The 15,999-nt window shown below is 33.9% G+C and overlaps 1 long non-coding RNA gene across 1 annotated transcript; it reads left to right on the top strand.

Annotated features, from left to right (window-relative positions):
- Positions 1 to 1,344: 1,344 nt before the first annotated feature.
- LOC147508907 (uncharacterized) lies at positions 1,345 to 9,381 on the top strand. Its single transcript, XR_015216457.1, has 3 exons — positions 1,345 to 1,398; positions 3,121 to 3,202; positions 9,225 to 9,381. It is a non-coding gene; the product is annotated as an uncharacterized LOC147508907 (long non-coding RNA).
- The last annotated feature ends 6,618 nt before the right edge of the window (positions 9,382 to 15,999 follow it).

Here is a 15,999-nt window from a genome sequence, read left to right on the forward strand (position 1 = left end):
ACAATGTTTATTGGCTCAATGTAGAAGACCTGTCACTTAACCTTGGGTAGTCCACCATACAGTGTCACCTCAATGGATTAGTAAATCTTGATCACCATAGTAATGGTCCCTATGGGTGGCGCGAAGTCTTCTATGAGGGCCTGTGCTCCTTATCTATCTCAATGGGACCATGCTATCATGACCTTTACAACGAAATCTAGGGACCATTCTTTAAAATGAAAGTGGACATTATAAACGGAAGGAACAAGTACGGAGAGAATCTGTGAATTTTTATGAAGTAATCACATCATCACACAGTCCATAAATGTCTTAATCTTGGTATTCTCAGAATACACATTTGTGAAGTTGGAATGATTCGTGAGTCAAGTTGCAGTCATATCAGGGTGATCACTTGATTCGTCACTTGTATGGTTACCGGGCCAAAATCCAGAATAAAGAGAAACATGTTTTACAATTATATAAATTCTAAATTGGATGAAGAATGAATTGGGACATGGAAGATGTGAAGTAGAGCCTGACTATTTAGTAACACTCCCAAGTCCCAACTCTTATGAGTTTTTTTTTTTGATAATCAACACACTTTATTTATATATTTTGAACTTGCATCGTATTTACATAAGTTCTCTCAACCTCTAAGACGTCCATCAGCCAACATGGTGCTATAGTGACATAATTGATTCACTATAATTGTAATTGATTAATATGATGTCACAAGACATGTACATCTTCTTGGATGAAAAAGGAGTGATCTTAAAACGTCTACGCCTGATGAGCTAGAGAAAGGAGTTTAGTCGTTTAGACTTTAGAGAACTGAAAAAGGTCTGTGTCATAAGTGCTTAGTGCATAACATATTAACACCATAAAGGTTTTCACAGTTATTATCAGTCTTCCTGTAGTTCGCTCCATCACTGAGTGCAACATTACGATTATCGAAAAAAAAAAAAACTGAGTGCAACATTATTTGTCAAGACATTCCACCTCAATCCATCACCATTCTTCTTTTCTCCATTCCATATATGCGGATTGAGAAACAGATCAGCATTTATACGACAGTCCACTCCAATGAGCAAGTGATTTTCTAAATTCAGTGACCACTCTGCAGTCTGCACTTTATGACCCTCCATTTCAATGACTGTGCATTTCCTTCGTGTGGTTTTCAAACTATTAAACGTTAAAAGGAAACAAAACGACTGAAGTAAGCCAAAGGCCAAAGCTAGGTCCGAATCAAAGTATCCCATCAACCTCAAAAGCTCATTCAATGACTGAATGATGCTCTTGAAACTTTGTTCGTGGCTATATATAGGAGAGTCCTGGTAGACAAAACTCGTGATTCATTTGGGGAAAAAAAAATCCTTTGGGAAGGCAAGGTATACAAAAACTACAAGTCAAAATCGTAAGGTCAACTTTATTGATTTTTAGCCTTATTTGCAATCTAGCAATCTATTTTATCATCTACCTCAGATTATGATGGTCAATAAAATTAGTCTATAAGTTGAATGGGCTTTAAAATTCTTTATAATCATCATTGATTTTTCCATAAGACATACGCATAACGCATGGATTGCTGAATTTCAAGATCGTACATACAATCTAATATAGAGACGGGTCACTATTAAGCAATACGATGGCGGAAAGAGAGACTCATATAGAAGGTCCTACAAACCGATCAAGGGGGACAAAGACAGCACCTCCCCAATGGTATCACATGCAAAAGAAAGAAAGAAGCCCATGAGATTTCTCTCATTCGAGATAACAGAACATAGCCTTGTAGATATCTCACCACCAAAAATACTGCCAAGTCCCAAGTCCCAAGTCCTAACACAAATGAGCATAATATATATATGAAATCTTAGATGCCAGGCCACTAGAGAGAAAGAGAAAGAGCCAAGAGAAAGTGTAGCAAAGCTTCTACTTTCTTTTTGGTGCAGTGGTGGTTGTTTTGGACACTATAAATCATGCCTTGTGATGACTTTTACTTCCCCTTTTTGCACACAACTTGTTTTTTAGATTCTTTGGAAGATAGAAAAGTGATTGCTTCACAAGAAATGGGCATTGTCATGAAGCATGGACTTGTAAATTGTAATATAGCTAAAGACCCTTTTTAAAAGATCACATGAGAACAATCCCCCATCACTAGAGCCCCTTTTTAGCCTTGTAAACTACACACTTTCTATTTTTCGGTCTCTTGTGATTAGATATTCTAAGATAGTCAAAGACATGTGAGATGTTTTAGAGCTTAGAGACGGTTTGATTCCAAGCCAGCGGCCTATGTTTTATGAAATCCATATTAAAAAATAAAAATAAACAAAAACAAAAACAATAATATTAATATTAATTCAAGTATACGGAATTTTGACTGGTTTTGTGTTAAATTCTTAAAAAACTGAAATTTTGGTTGATATTATGAAAAATTGAAAATGCAACGAAGTTTTTGCCAGTGACACTCAACTGAAGGGCATGGATGAAATTCTCGGACTTACTAGAATAATATTTATGCCCATCCATGTGACCTTTCATTTTCCAAACTGTCCCTAACTTGAGCCCTGTCCATACATGGTAGCTCTTTCGGTCACCACATATTTCTTATCCAACGGTGTCGAGCAGTCGAATAACATTTATGATTTGTGCAAAAAAGATGCATGTGAGGTTCTATGTTCTTTGCAATTGGATCCTGGTGGTTCAAATGGACAACCAAAAATATCGTTAGATGGTTGTTTGAGTAGATTTGCTTTGGACGTCTTACGAGTTTACTATGTCTATGTCCATTTCATTATTTCTTTTTCTTTTTTTTTCTTTTTCTTTTTTAACACTATAATCTTTTAGCATTTTAAACATTGTCATTCTTTTTTTCTTTCTTTTTTTCAATAGGACAAAACGTTGTTATTCAAATTATAATTAAATTGGTATAAGTGGAGAAGCCCCAAAACTTATATATTTATGTGTGTGACTTAATATATTCTATATAGGACTAAACATCTCAACAGTCAACACAGTATATTAACTAAACTTTAGTAAAATGTATAATGTCTAAAGAATAATAATATATCATCTGAGAAAACACAGAAGTTAGTTGGTGAGAACGAAGTCACAACTAACAAATATATGCCACTAATCCCGCAGAGAAAACACTTTCAGTTCTGGGCTTTGCTTGAGCAACCCAATAGACTCCAGGCTTCCGACTGTATTGGACACAAGACAGACGGTATGCTATGCTCCACTATAATCGGCTTTTCTACTTTGGTATTTTTTTTTTATTTTTTTTGTAATCCTACTTTGGGAGTTATGTACTTATGTGGGTGATACTAATCAAAAAATACCTACCTTTGGAATTAAAAGATAACATAGCCACATGCATAGTACAAAATATCCCGATATATCTCGATATTTGTCGATATCTATCCAGATTTCAGAGAAAAATATATAAATATCCCGATATGTTCAGAGATATATACGACTGTAAATATTGGTGATATTTCAACGATATTTTTGATATTTGCGATATTTGGAGATATTTGGCGATATTTTGTATATGTATCAATTTTATTTAATATTTACCATTATATTTCAAATAAATATAAATAATGTATCATGATATATTAAGAAATATCCACAATATCCACGATATTTGTCGATATTTTGAATATATCCACGATATTTGCATGTGAAACAATATCAAATATCCCCAAAGAGAGAGATATATCCACGATACATATCCATAAATCAGAGATCGATAAATAACCATATCCTGATATTTTGTACTATGGCCACATGTATAGGTGTTGTGAGCCCAGACTCCAGCTAGATAGCCATGTTTTTTGTGTTGCCACAAGTTCCTGATGAAGACGTACATAGCTAAGAATTAGTCTACTATTTGAAGGGGTTATATACTTGATATGAAACCCCTTGACATCTAGTCCAGCACATGAACTTACGAAATAATTTCTCATTATTTGGAATTTTTATTAGTATGGATTTTTCTTTTCGCATAGCGCTAAAAGTTCGAAACATTTTAAATTAATTATATACACAATAATCTTCAAACAAATGATGATAATGAAATACTGATTGTGCAGAATGTTTTTTATAATTCAACTTAGAATTTGATTATTATGCTAATTTTACATTGATATATTATCTCCTAACATTCAACATAAATGAAATTCAACCCCTACCATATGTAGGTAACAACTTCAAAAAAGCAAGTTGAAGAATTTTATGGATGGTCACGTTCATTTTCACTGTTTTATTGGATACTAAATTGTCACCAAGTACAGTATGGGTTTAAAACGTTGTATTTGAAAATAATTTAGCTCGTGTTTTAAACGGAACGTCACGGAAAAAAAAACGTAAAAAAACGTGGGGCATAAAAAATGGGTTTAAAACATATAATACGTAAAATAAACGATAAAAACCGATGATAAAGAATACGATAGATAAAGATTTTGATTTTTTTTATAAAAGTGGAAAAAAGAATAGACACAAAAAATAAAAATAATAATAATACAAATGAAAAAAAAATTCAAATACATGAAGGTATCAAATTATCAATTACTCATCAAATACTAGAAGTTTTAGATTCAGTACCAAAACACGACCCTAAATAAGATACTACTAATTACCAACCATAATGGCATAATCAAGTACTACAAATAAGTGAATAACTTTAAAATTTCCAAGTATTAATAGTCCAAAACAAAATAGAACTGTCTCAATAAATCAATCTAACGCCTACTCTTCAAAAAGGTAAACTCCAGGCCTTTTTCTTCTCATGTTTTCTTTTAGATTAAAATAAATAAATAAATAAAAATTAATAAAGTTATATACGGGAGATTTTGAAAATCTCGAGTTTTAAACGTTTTTTAAATTTAAAACGTTTAAAACGCAATATTTTGAAAAACTCGGGTTTTAAACTGATACAAAACGTCTTACCAATTTAACGGGTTTTAAACGCGTTTAAAACGCTGAACTTGGTGACAATGGATACTATCTTTGGCATGGTTAGCAAGTTAGGAGTATTCCGATTTTTTATTTTTTATTTTTATTTTTTATCTTGATAAAAAAATATATTTATTGATATGAAAAAATAAATCAAACAAATTATTTTTAGGTCAAGCGCACTACAAATTATGCAGCTAGCCCTTTCTGAATAGCAAAATCAATCATCATAAACACATATTCATGAGAACCAGTTGTCATCACATTGGTGTCTAACACTTTTTGCACTCTCCTAAACAACTCAACAGCATCTGGCGCCAAAAAACCAAATGTATTGAATGCAAACGGGACGAAACAGTGTTGGTTAGCTACACACGCTTCTTTAGTGTTTCTCCACCTTTGATCTAGTTGCACTAATAATTCCAAAAATTTCATTACCAAAACAAACAAATGGAGACCCTGTGACATCCACACATGCACTCCATTATCTTTATTTTTATTTTTTTTATTTTGTAGAGACAATGCATATAGTGAGGAGATCATGTTAGGAAAAACTTAGCACAACCTATTTCTAAGTGCAATACCGATCATGAGTTTATTTATGTGTCGATCATGAGTTTATTTATGTGTTAAACTTTTATATATGCTCTACTCTCCTTTTCAAATCCAACTACTAAGAGCATCATCATCGCATTTCTATATTTTTTTGTGACACCTCAGCGTTTTTAGTCCATCAAAATTCTTAAAAACAAGTCAAGCACCAACGTCGTTTGGACAAAATTTGGGGTTTTTATTTCGGACGGAAATAGTTATCCCATTCCAAATTAAATTTGTTTTAAAAGGCAAAAGTTGTTCCATCTCTGTTGAAACAATTTTTTTTTTAAACGCGTGCATTCTTTTAGAAATCGAGCTGTTTTAATTTGTTATTAAAAAAAAAAAGTAAAAATATTGGAAGCCAAAACTTGTCCCGTCCCACTGTTGGACGAGACAACTTGTCCTGTGCAGCTCATTTCTATATTTCTCACTAATTTAGTCTGAAATTTGAGAATTGTTAGAATAGAAATCGAGTTTTGACAGTGCATTAGGAACGAAAATTGCCAAATTTTTTGTCAACTGTCACATTAGAAATCAATTTTAACAATGCGTTGACGATGCTATAAATATGGCAATACAGGAGATGGAACAACCTCCAAAGATAGCTTAGCAAGATCAAGTGCAGTGACTTAAAGAATCTAAGCTTTTCTTTTCCCTACACGTAATATACTCAATGTTCCTCTGCCACAAAGTAGAGACAAAAGACAAATCCTTCCCGGCCATCATATTGTTCCCAAGATTTCATAACATGGAAGAAAGATGAAAACAATGAACCAAAATCATGATTATTTCATTCTACAATGTTAACCTTTTGCTTGAGTGATCATGTTTGATTCTCTAATATCAATAATTCTCTTTAATTAGCACTTTTTCATCTATCACTTCAAAATATTTTATTTTAAGAATCTAGAGATGGTAGGTGGACCTGATGAATCTTAAAGACTAGTCTAAGCCACTTCCACTGAAGTTGCGTTAGTAGAATTATTATGATGGTGGCTGGAGATTTTACAAAGTGCATGAAACAAAATGCTATGAACTTTTCAAAAACACACACCCCTTATTAGTTGAACATATCTCTATATTATATGATAGACGGGTATTTAGCAACTCTTCTCCACTGTCGAGTAGGCAATTTGTAATCTCTATAGTTGTTCAATTTCGAAACACCTCTCTCACAAAAATTAGAACAAATTCCCTATTTATTAATAATTTAGAAAAGTCTCCCTAATATCACCTAAATTATATGATTATCCCCAATTTTCCTCACTAATATTAGAACAAGCTCTCTTTCATTAATAATTTAGAAAAACCTTTCTAATGTCACTTAAATAACATAATTATTCCCTATTATAAAAATAGATGAGCCTTTTCTACATAATTACAATTACCAATTACAATTAGAATCCAAAAAAATCATGTAATTATTCCCTATTAAAAAAAATAGATGAGCATTTTCTACATAATTACAATTACCAATTACAATTATAATCCAAAAAAATCATGTTAACTATCGAACTCGAGAGACGGGTTTCAAGACTTTAAGAATTTAGAAGAAAAAAAAAAAACCAATGCACAACATAGTTTGCATATTTGTAAAGAATAAAATAAATTAAGAGCAAAGTTACCACTATGTCACGGAGTGACCAAGGTCAATTTAGTCAAACTAGTCAAACATGTGGTCAATGTGTCCTCTTGATTTTAATAAAAATCTTACTTATTTAGACATATGTAGGGAGGAATGCATCCTCATTCTCCTAATGGTCTACAGCTAGACCATATGCTAGGAATCTCCCTGGTGGGCTACTAGGGCCAGCTCGTAATGATAATGAAGGGTATGTCATAGGTTCTCGACGACCCTAAGACAGGTCTAGCTAGGGACGTTGTTTAGTTGGAGTCTAACTATATTGATTTGTTGGGGTTAGTGATTGAGGTTTCTAAATTAAATAACACGTCGTAGCACATCACGGTATGCCTCGTGTTGCTCGGTCGTGTGTCATCATCACAGCTCTCGTCCCAATTGAGTATTGGCTATTCAAATATCAAAATATGAGACGTGTGTGCTTAGTCTCTTCTAGGACTTACATGGGGATTCAACTGTAGATTAATGGGGTAACATTTAGTCTTGCCTATCTAAGAGAATACTCGAGCACTAATACTTATTATATTAGTAGAGTTACACAATCAAATTGTGTTTGTGACACACTGCACCAATGACGAGTGTAACATTTTGATAAAGATAATCTCTAAATATATATAAATAAATAAAAATAAGTGCAACATTTTGGTATTTATAAGCGAGGTTGATGAATGGGGCGAGTGGTTGACTGAGATGGGTTGTGGCCCTTTCATCCATGGACCAAAATATCGCCGATATATCCGATATATCGCCGATATATATCGGTATTTTGGTACACCGACATCGATATTTTCGACATATATCCACCGAATATAGAACTCTTTTTTTCTGATATATATCGGAATTTCCGATATGAAACTTTATATCGCCGATATAATCGATATTTCCGATATAATCGATATATATCGGTTGACTTTTTGACCATTTTAAAATATAAATCCGATATTTCCAATATATATCCGATATTTCCGATATTATATTTCCGATATATCCGATATTTCCGATATTTTAAATAGTTTGAACTAGTTACCAAAAAAATGGATATATCCGAAATATCCGATATATATCGGTTTTTGGGTACACCGATATATTGATCGATATCGATATTTTGGGCCTTGCTTTCATCAAGCATAATTCAAGCACGAAATGCGCAAACAAAAAACTGTTAACACAATAACACCACGTTAACTCCAAGTTCACCACGTTAACTCCAAGTTCATGTCAATTTGTTTGACCAACACAAGATTCCGAAAAAGAAAAAAAACCACAAGATTCCAAACATTGATCCATGTGGAATTTTTTATATTTTTTTATTTTCAGATTCACCAAAATTCAGCTCCATATGTGGCAATTTGGAGTAGTGCTATATGGACTTATTTTTTACACCTACTATTTTGACTCACTATTTGGATAACGTTGGTTTGCATTACAATACACACGGACACATATCTTTATGTAAATCAATGATTAAGACTTTTGACATATCAGTAGGTCTAAAGAGTAAATCAAATAAGTGGGTCGGTCTAGCATTAGTAAACAATTTGGCATCTCCTTAATCATTTTAAAAGTATCAGGTTTCGTATATGAAATTTTCGGGCCATGAACCATAACATATAGTGCTTATGTCAACAAGTCAACCAAATTTACTTTCTACTAATCAGAGGCCTCGATTTCCACATTTTGAAAAACTATCGTGATATCAAGTATTCTGAATGGTGTGGTCTTACAGCCTTTCACTCTTTAAGAGGAAAACAAGGTACGCTTTTACAAATTACCTGTGGAATTTTCTTATTTTCTAGTCATTCTTCCATACTTTTTTTTTTTGCTTAAAAGAATAATTGTATTGAGCAAAAGAAAAATTACATTTTACATTTGTGAGGGCCATGTAGACTCTCCAACATTGTAAGAAGATACAAGATAGGATTACATAATAAATCGAAATAGTACAACTGATATTCTGTATGTCCATGGAAATGATGGAATAGTCTAATTATTTCCTGATGTATTTCGTAAATTGTTGCAATATAAATGATATTAATTGATATCTTTTTGACAAAAGGAAAAACTCCTGGCTCCACACCGTCCTCCGCAGCAGACATGAACAAGCTTATACAACTCACTGAAAAAGAATGGTCTTGTGTGTGGGATGCATCTTGAATTAATACAGATGCCCACTGCTTAACTAAGAATGTAATGTTGTCGTCCGCACAGTTGGTTGTATGTACCGCATTTTAGTTCTTATTGATTGTTGATTGTTCAACATTACATGTTCTGAACCTAAAGAAAAAGGGATTGCACGTCACGCATGGGACCAGCTATAAATTCAAACGATAAAGTTTAACCTTAATTATGAATTGGAAGTACCAAACAAAGTACATGGATTGAGGGCTTCTCAACTCTCACGTACATAATACATTTTGGTTTTTAATTTATCAAACGGAGGGGAACATAAATCTCTATACTATATAATAGCCGGTTTTAAGGAACTCTTTCTCCATGGTGGAGTAGTCAATCACTTCCCTTATAAAAATTAGACAAACTTTTTTTTATTATTAATTTAAAAGAACTTCTCTAATGTCATTTAAATTATATAATTATCCTCCATTTTTCTTACACAAATTAGAACAAATCTTCTTTTATTAAAAATTTAGAAAATCTTTTCTAATATCACTTAAATAACATAATTATTCTCTATTTTTTTTAAAAAAAAATAGATGAGCCTTCCTTATATAATTATAATTATCAATTACATTTAGAATTTTAAAAAACCATGCTAACTATCGATCTCGAAGGACGGGTTTCAAGACTAATATATCGGGCTCGCTACGTCGACATACTAAATTGACATACTAAATTGACATAACGATTCCAAAAGATTTTCACATTGAACTAAGGTGATTTTTTGGTAGAGATGACTTACTCTTATGGATAGTATCTCCACAAAAAAATCACTCAATTGAATAATCTTTAGTCTCGTCAAAAGGTATTTAAAAATATATATATATCGGCTCGCTACTATATATATATATATATATATATATTATTCCGAATTTAAATACCTTTTTTGACAAAGACTAGAGACATCCAATGAAATTTGATTTTTTTTGGAGATACTATCTATAAAGTAAGTCATCTCTACCAAAAATCAGCCCTTAGTTCAATGTGAAAATTTGCTTTTGGAATGCGTATGTCAATTTAGTATGTCGACGTAGCGAGTCCATATATATATATATATATATATATATATATATAAATAAATAACACGGTTTGCATACTTGTTTAAGTATGGTTTACCAGTTATATCGATTATCTCAAGTATTACGCCATTCTTCATGGTTGATGCACCAATATATAAAATACTAGGCGACATTTTGAACTATAGTGGGGGCTAGGTGCAACTCTTTATAAGACTTGATACTAACCTTGCTTAATTTTTCAAATTCCAATATATGTTGACAAAAAATTCCTGACGCCTGCAGGACTGCGTCCGTGTATCATGCTATATATGATGTAGGGATTCAGGGAAGATTGACATCAGGATCTTAATTTCCAATTAAAAAGGATTGATTACTCGGGTACGTGGCTACGTGCACACCATGACAAGCAATTACCTAAAGTTTCAAAGCCTAATTTTGTTATTATCTTATAAAAAAGACATACTTTATATCTCAAATCCCGCAAGAACCTCAAAAGACATCTTATCCCCACATCTTCTGATGTGAAAGAGATCTACTATCACTACATTTATCCACAACTAACCCTACATCACCTTCCACGGCAGAAATGTGTAATACATGCATGATTGGTAATCACTTACAATGTATTAATAAGCTTTCTCAGCTAGATGACATAAAGATGCATGCCAAGTTCTGTTTCTTAGCCACGCCCAATTTTTATATAGAATCATCAATCATGTATATGAGCACAAATTTCAAAAATAAACTTAGCTTTCAAGCAAAAAAAAATAAAAAATAAATCTCTTAACCACATAACGTTCAGCGAGCTGACAAATCTCATTGCCTTACAATAAACAAACAAATAAAGAGATCGTAGTAGTTAAAACTTGTCCCGAATTCTACCTGTTTTTTTTGGCGTTCAATACTCACATGTTCTATTCTTCTTTAGTTACTTGGCTGTTTTCTCATTCACATTACATTCATGTTTCTATGCAAGCTAGCCTTCAAATAACATGTTCAACACAAAATACATATGGTTCAAGATTGCGTAATTATCTGAAAAATTGGCCGAAGAATGGAAATCGAGGTATAAGTCAATAATGTCAATGTCTTAATCAGTAAATTATCATCTCAATATCACCTACCTAGCTTTTGTCTTCTTAAAAGAACCAAAAGACAATCATGTTGTCAATTAATTATCACGGCTCGCGATAAAAACTAACATTTAAGGCCTCAACATTTAATATGAGTCGTTCCGTTCCAGCGTATTACACCTTGTGTCACGTAATAGTGTAACCCTGGCATGTGGACATAGTACAAAATATTTTGGCAGAGCAATTTATCGGACAACCCATTTTCTGATATATTTGGTATATATCATATGTCTAAAGTCGGTAAAACGAGGTGTGGAAAGTCTAGAATCTTGATATGTAAAAATAAATATTGGAATTTACCAACACAAATCGGTGGTATAGGGAGGGCGATATACTAGTGGCAAGTGCACTGAAAATTTGTGGTTCAAAAGTCTTAAATAATGTGTTCTTTTATAGTAGCGGATACACACTACACCACAACAAGCTCTTGCACCAGGAATGGAGTACCTACCACATCAAGAACACCATCGCCTTTAGTGTACGCACTGGGAACTTGCCCAAAACCCACTGAGACATTATGTGATTGAGAATAAAGAAAATTATAGTCATTCAAGCGTCTGATTGTTAAGGTGGATCTCTTATTGAAGGGAAGATGAATATTTCCTGCCTGAAAACAAAGGAATTATATACTACTCTAAAACCTATAAAAACAACATTTGTTTGCAACCCAATATCTTGTTAACATGTAGAGCAACAAGTTCTGATTTTGACCTCAGAAGAACTACTGAAACTCGCCAGCATGTGCAACCAAATATATATTTGCAAAGTTATATTATATGGATAATACCTGGAATATTCATTAATTCGAAGATTTGATCAGTTTCTAAATATGCATTTTATTACCCTTACACATGATGAAAAGACAACTCATAACTTTTATTGTCTTGTTCAGGTTACAGAGCAATTCAAACCACTTATCATAAAAGCTACGTCTTAACACCAAAAGGAGCTTTATTTACGCTTATTATGAAGACTCGAAGCTTCTATAAAAAAGTGCTTAAAAAGTCAAAATCAAAGTCAAAGGTCTGCATGAACTCAAAACCAAAGAGCTGAAAGTCAAGTCCTTAACTCAGAAGACCATAGATGGATGACCTTGATGCAAAAAAAAGGTTTTCTCTAAACCTAGCTTGATTAAGAAGAAATGAAAAAGACAAAAGAAAAAACATAAAGCAACTTTGGTGAGGTGTCTTGATTGTAGAGAGAGGGGGCAAATCAGTCTTTTGTAAAAGTAGGGGTATAAGAACTCAAAAGTAGGATGAGAGAATGCACCTAGACTTATTCTAGTGTCATGTAGGAGTAGTGTAGGATTTAATTTTCAATTCATTTATATTCAAGTTATTTTATTTTTTGTTCTTCATTTCAATCAAGTTATTTATTTCAAGTTGTGTTCTTAATTTCAATCAAGTTATTTTTTTCAAGTTTGTGTTTTCAATCTTTCAATCAATAAAGTCTTTACAAGTTTTCTTCAATACAACTAGAGTTAACCAAAAACAAGTCATAAAAGCTAAAGAAATCTACCTTTCCTCCCTCAAAACTCCCATTCGTTCAAGCTCTAAACAATTTATAGTGAACCTCACTCAAATAAAGTTTGAACTCACAACTAAACTACAAGCTTCAAATGGCGTTGCTTGAGATTACCTGTTATGGTTTGTTTTTCAAAAATTAGTATTTAGAATCACAGCTTTTAAGTATGAGTATCTTAAAACACCTCTCCAAAGTTTTCAAAACTAGAGGATATAAAAATGAAAATTATACGCCCCGGAGTAACTAAAATGATACCGGATTCACGTATAATTTTATCTTTTTGTCAAAACCTCTATATGGTTAGAGATATTTTTTGCTTGAGAAAACCAACTAAAAAAAACGAGGCGTCTCCAAACGAGAATTAAACAAATGGAGTAACCCAAAGTGATATTATTATCTGTTTAATTTTATCTTTTGCCTCCACCTCTCTATTTGTCTCGAAAATCTGATGTTAAAAGACTCAAACTTGTACAAATTTTCAAAAATTCTTCCTTTCTTCTACAAATCTTTTCCCTTCTAAATCTTTCCCCTTCTCAAAATCTTTCTTTCTAAAAAAATTCAAAAAATTTCTAAAAATGTCTTCTATAACAAACAAAAACCTTCCACCTAGCAAGACTAGATGGATCAGTTTCAATGATCGTGTGCAAGCACTTCCTAGATAACTGCAACTAAAGATATTGACACATATACCAAAAACCATTCCTAGTTTGGGTAAGAGTGCATACGCACGTAAGAGACGAGCTATGAGAGAAGGAACACCAACTTGTCCCGGTCTTCAACCTCATAGTGAAAATTCAATTTTCAAAGTTTTCATGTGCCAGCCACTTGCGCACCGAGCACATCTAAAGAGAATAATCCAACCATCTGGTTGGCATTGACTCAAGTTTTCAAAAACTTCAAAGTCTTGGGAATCTGACTTAAAACAACTCACCTTTTAAAATTTCAGCCCAAACTTATTCAAAACCCAAAAAAATTAATTAAAATTTTTCTTTATTTTGTTTGTATATATTTCCCTTTAGTTCTTTTCAGTTATCTCCTTTGTTTGTTTTTCATCCACCATTGGTTGTAAGTGTACCCTATACTGTTGCGTAGAATTTTCAATGCTGACGTTTTGGTACCTCACGGGTCAGGATCGAACAAGTAACGAAGCACGGATCAGCTTTTGAAATTGGCAAAGCACTAAGGACATGATCGGAATTACCTGATTTCATTTGGACTTGGGCCAAAAATTTGATTAACTTAAAGAGGCACATGCCATCAAACCTTTTTATAGCTCGCGACCGCCCAACTGACATCATCGCCTCCAAACTTCCCAAACCCTAGCCACCTCAACCTAGCTCGCGCTCGCCCTTTATAAGCTCGTGACTGCCCACTCACCTATACACATCACCACTCCAAATTTAGCCTGCTCCATTTTTAACTCCCATTCCAACTAAAACCCCCAATTTCATCAATCCCTACTCTAGATGGCTCAAGTTCTAAAAATTGTGCCGGGGCAAAATTTTCAAAACCTGTTCAATTTCGATCTGTTTGAAGTGCACTTCAAGGCTGAGATTAGAAGAAGAGGATGAGAAGCGTTGGTGTTGTTAGAAGGTTCAAGTTATTCTCCCTCTCTCACTCTTTCATTTTATAACCGCATGCAGCGATAGGGGAGGATGACCGCATCACGGTTATCATGGATGGCAACACATTTGAGCTCACTAAAGATATGGTGAGTGAAGCTCTGGAGATTCCTCTGAAGGTTTATATTCAGACGGAACAATCTCCAGACAATAAGACCATCGATGTGATGATGGCAGAAACGCTTCTCGAGGGTAGGAAAACAAATCACACTGCGCATTTCAGAACTTGCTACGAAGGAACCAGTTGGCAGTATCTCAGTGGACAATCTTCAACTTGATAGGCTCAGCCAAGCCTTCTGATATCGGTAAGGCGATGCGCCACATCCTGTGGATTCTTCAGGAGCAGAAGAACAACTTCTGCATTGCCACCTTCGTTTGAGAGCAACTCTGCAAACCCAGGAGGTCCATGCCCTCTACCGGTCTTTGGTCACTAGGATCATGCAAAGACGGGGTTCGATGCTACAGACGCTTTAGTGGAGGTAAGAGACGTTTCTATAGGTCCTATCTATGCCCATTGCGTCCAGAAACTCTGGAATCCACCTGCCACTAGAGCCGCTGAGCAAGAACGGCCTACCGAGCCAGTGGATTACTTTGCTGAAGGTGTCACTCGACAGTTCACTCAGCCCATGGACGGAATTCACTTCCTCCATGAGGGCCAGAGGACTCTGCACCAGCACATCCACTACCTTAGGCAAGGTCAGCAAGTTATTAGGACGGCTCAGCAGAACCTTAGAGAGGAGCAGCAATCTTTCCAACAGGAGCAGCGACGATTCCAGCATAGTGTCATAAGGACACTGTAGAGCATTAGAGATGCACTCCCGCGTAGCGATAGACATGCTAGGACCCGACGTCAGCCAGGAGAAGGATCTTCTCAACGTCGTGACGAGTCACGCATGGATTCTGACTAGACAACTCTCTAGTGTTCGTATAGATAGTTTATAGTTTATGTTTTATTTTTAGCTTATTTTCTTTTAAGCACTTATGTATCATTAACTAGTAGTGTAATTTTAATATTGTCTGCTTGTTTTATTTGTTTTCTTATAGAATTTGGTATGTGAGTAGAATGTAATACAAATGCATCATGCCAAAATTTTCCATTTTTTTTTCTGCATTACATATGTTTTCAAAAATACAAAAACCCAAAAAGTTCATAGTAGAATAATTGTCCCTAGTACAATAAACTATATATTTCTCGTTCTATATCAAACAGCCCACGCCCTAAACTTATTTGGGGGTGGCGTATTTTTTTCATGAAGAACGGAATACAGATGTATCATCGTTTTTGCTCATGTTTCTATAGTAATATCTTTTCTTATCTCTTCATACTTTGAGGACAAAGCATATTTCTATTTGGGGGT

Source organism: Coptis chinensis, chromosome 3 (assembly GCF_015680905.1).
Source record: "Coptis chinensis isolate HL-2020 chromosome 3, ASM1568090v1, whole genome shotgun sequence".
Taxonomy (NCBI): Eukaryota; Viridiplantae; Streptophyta; class Magnoliopsida; order Ranunculales; family Ranunculaceae; genus Coptis; species Coptis chinensis.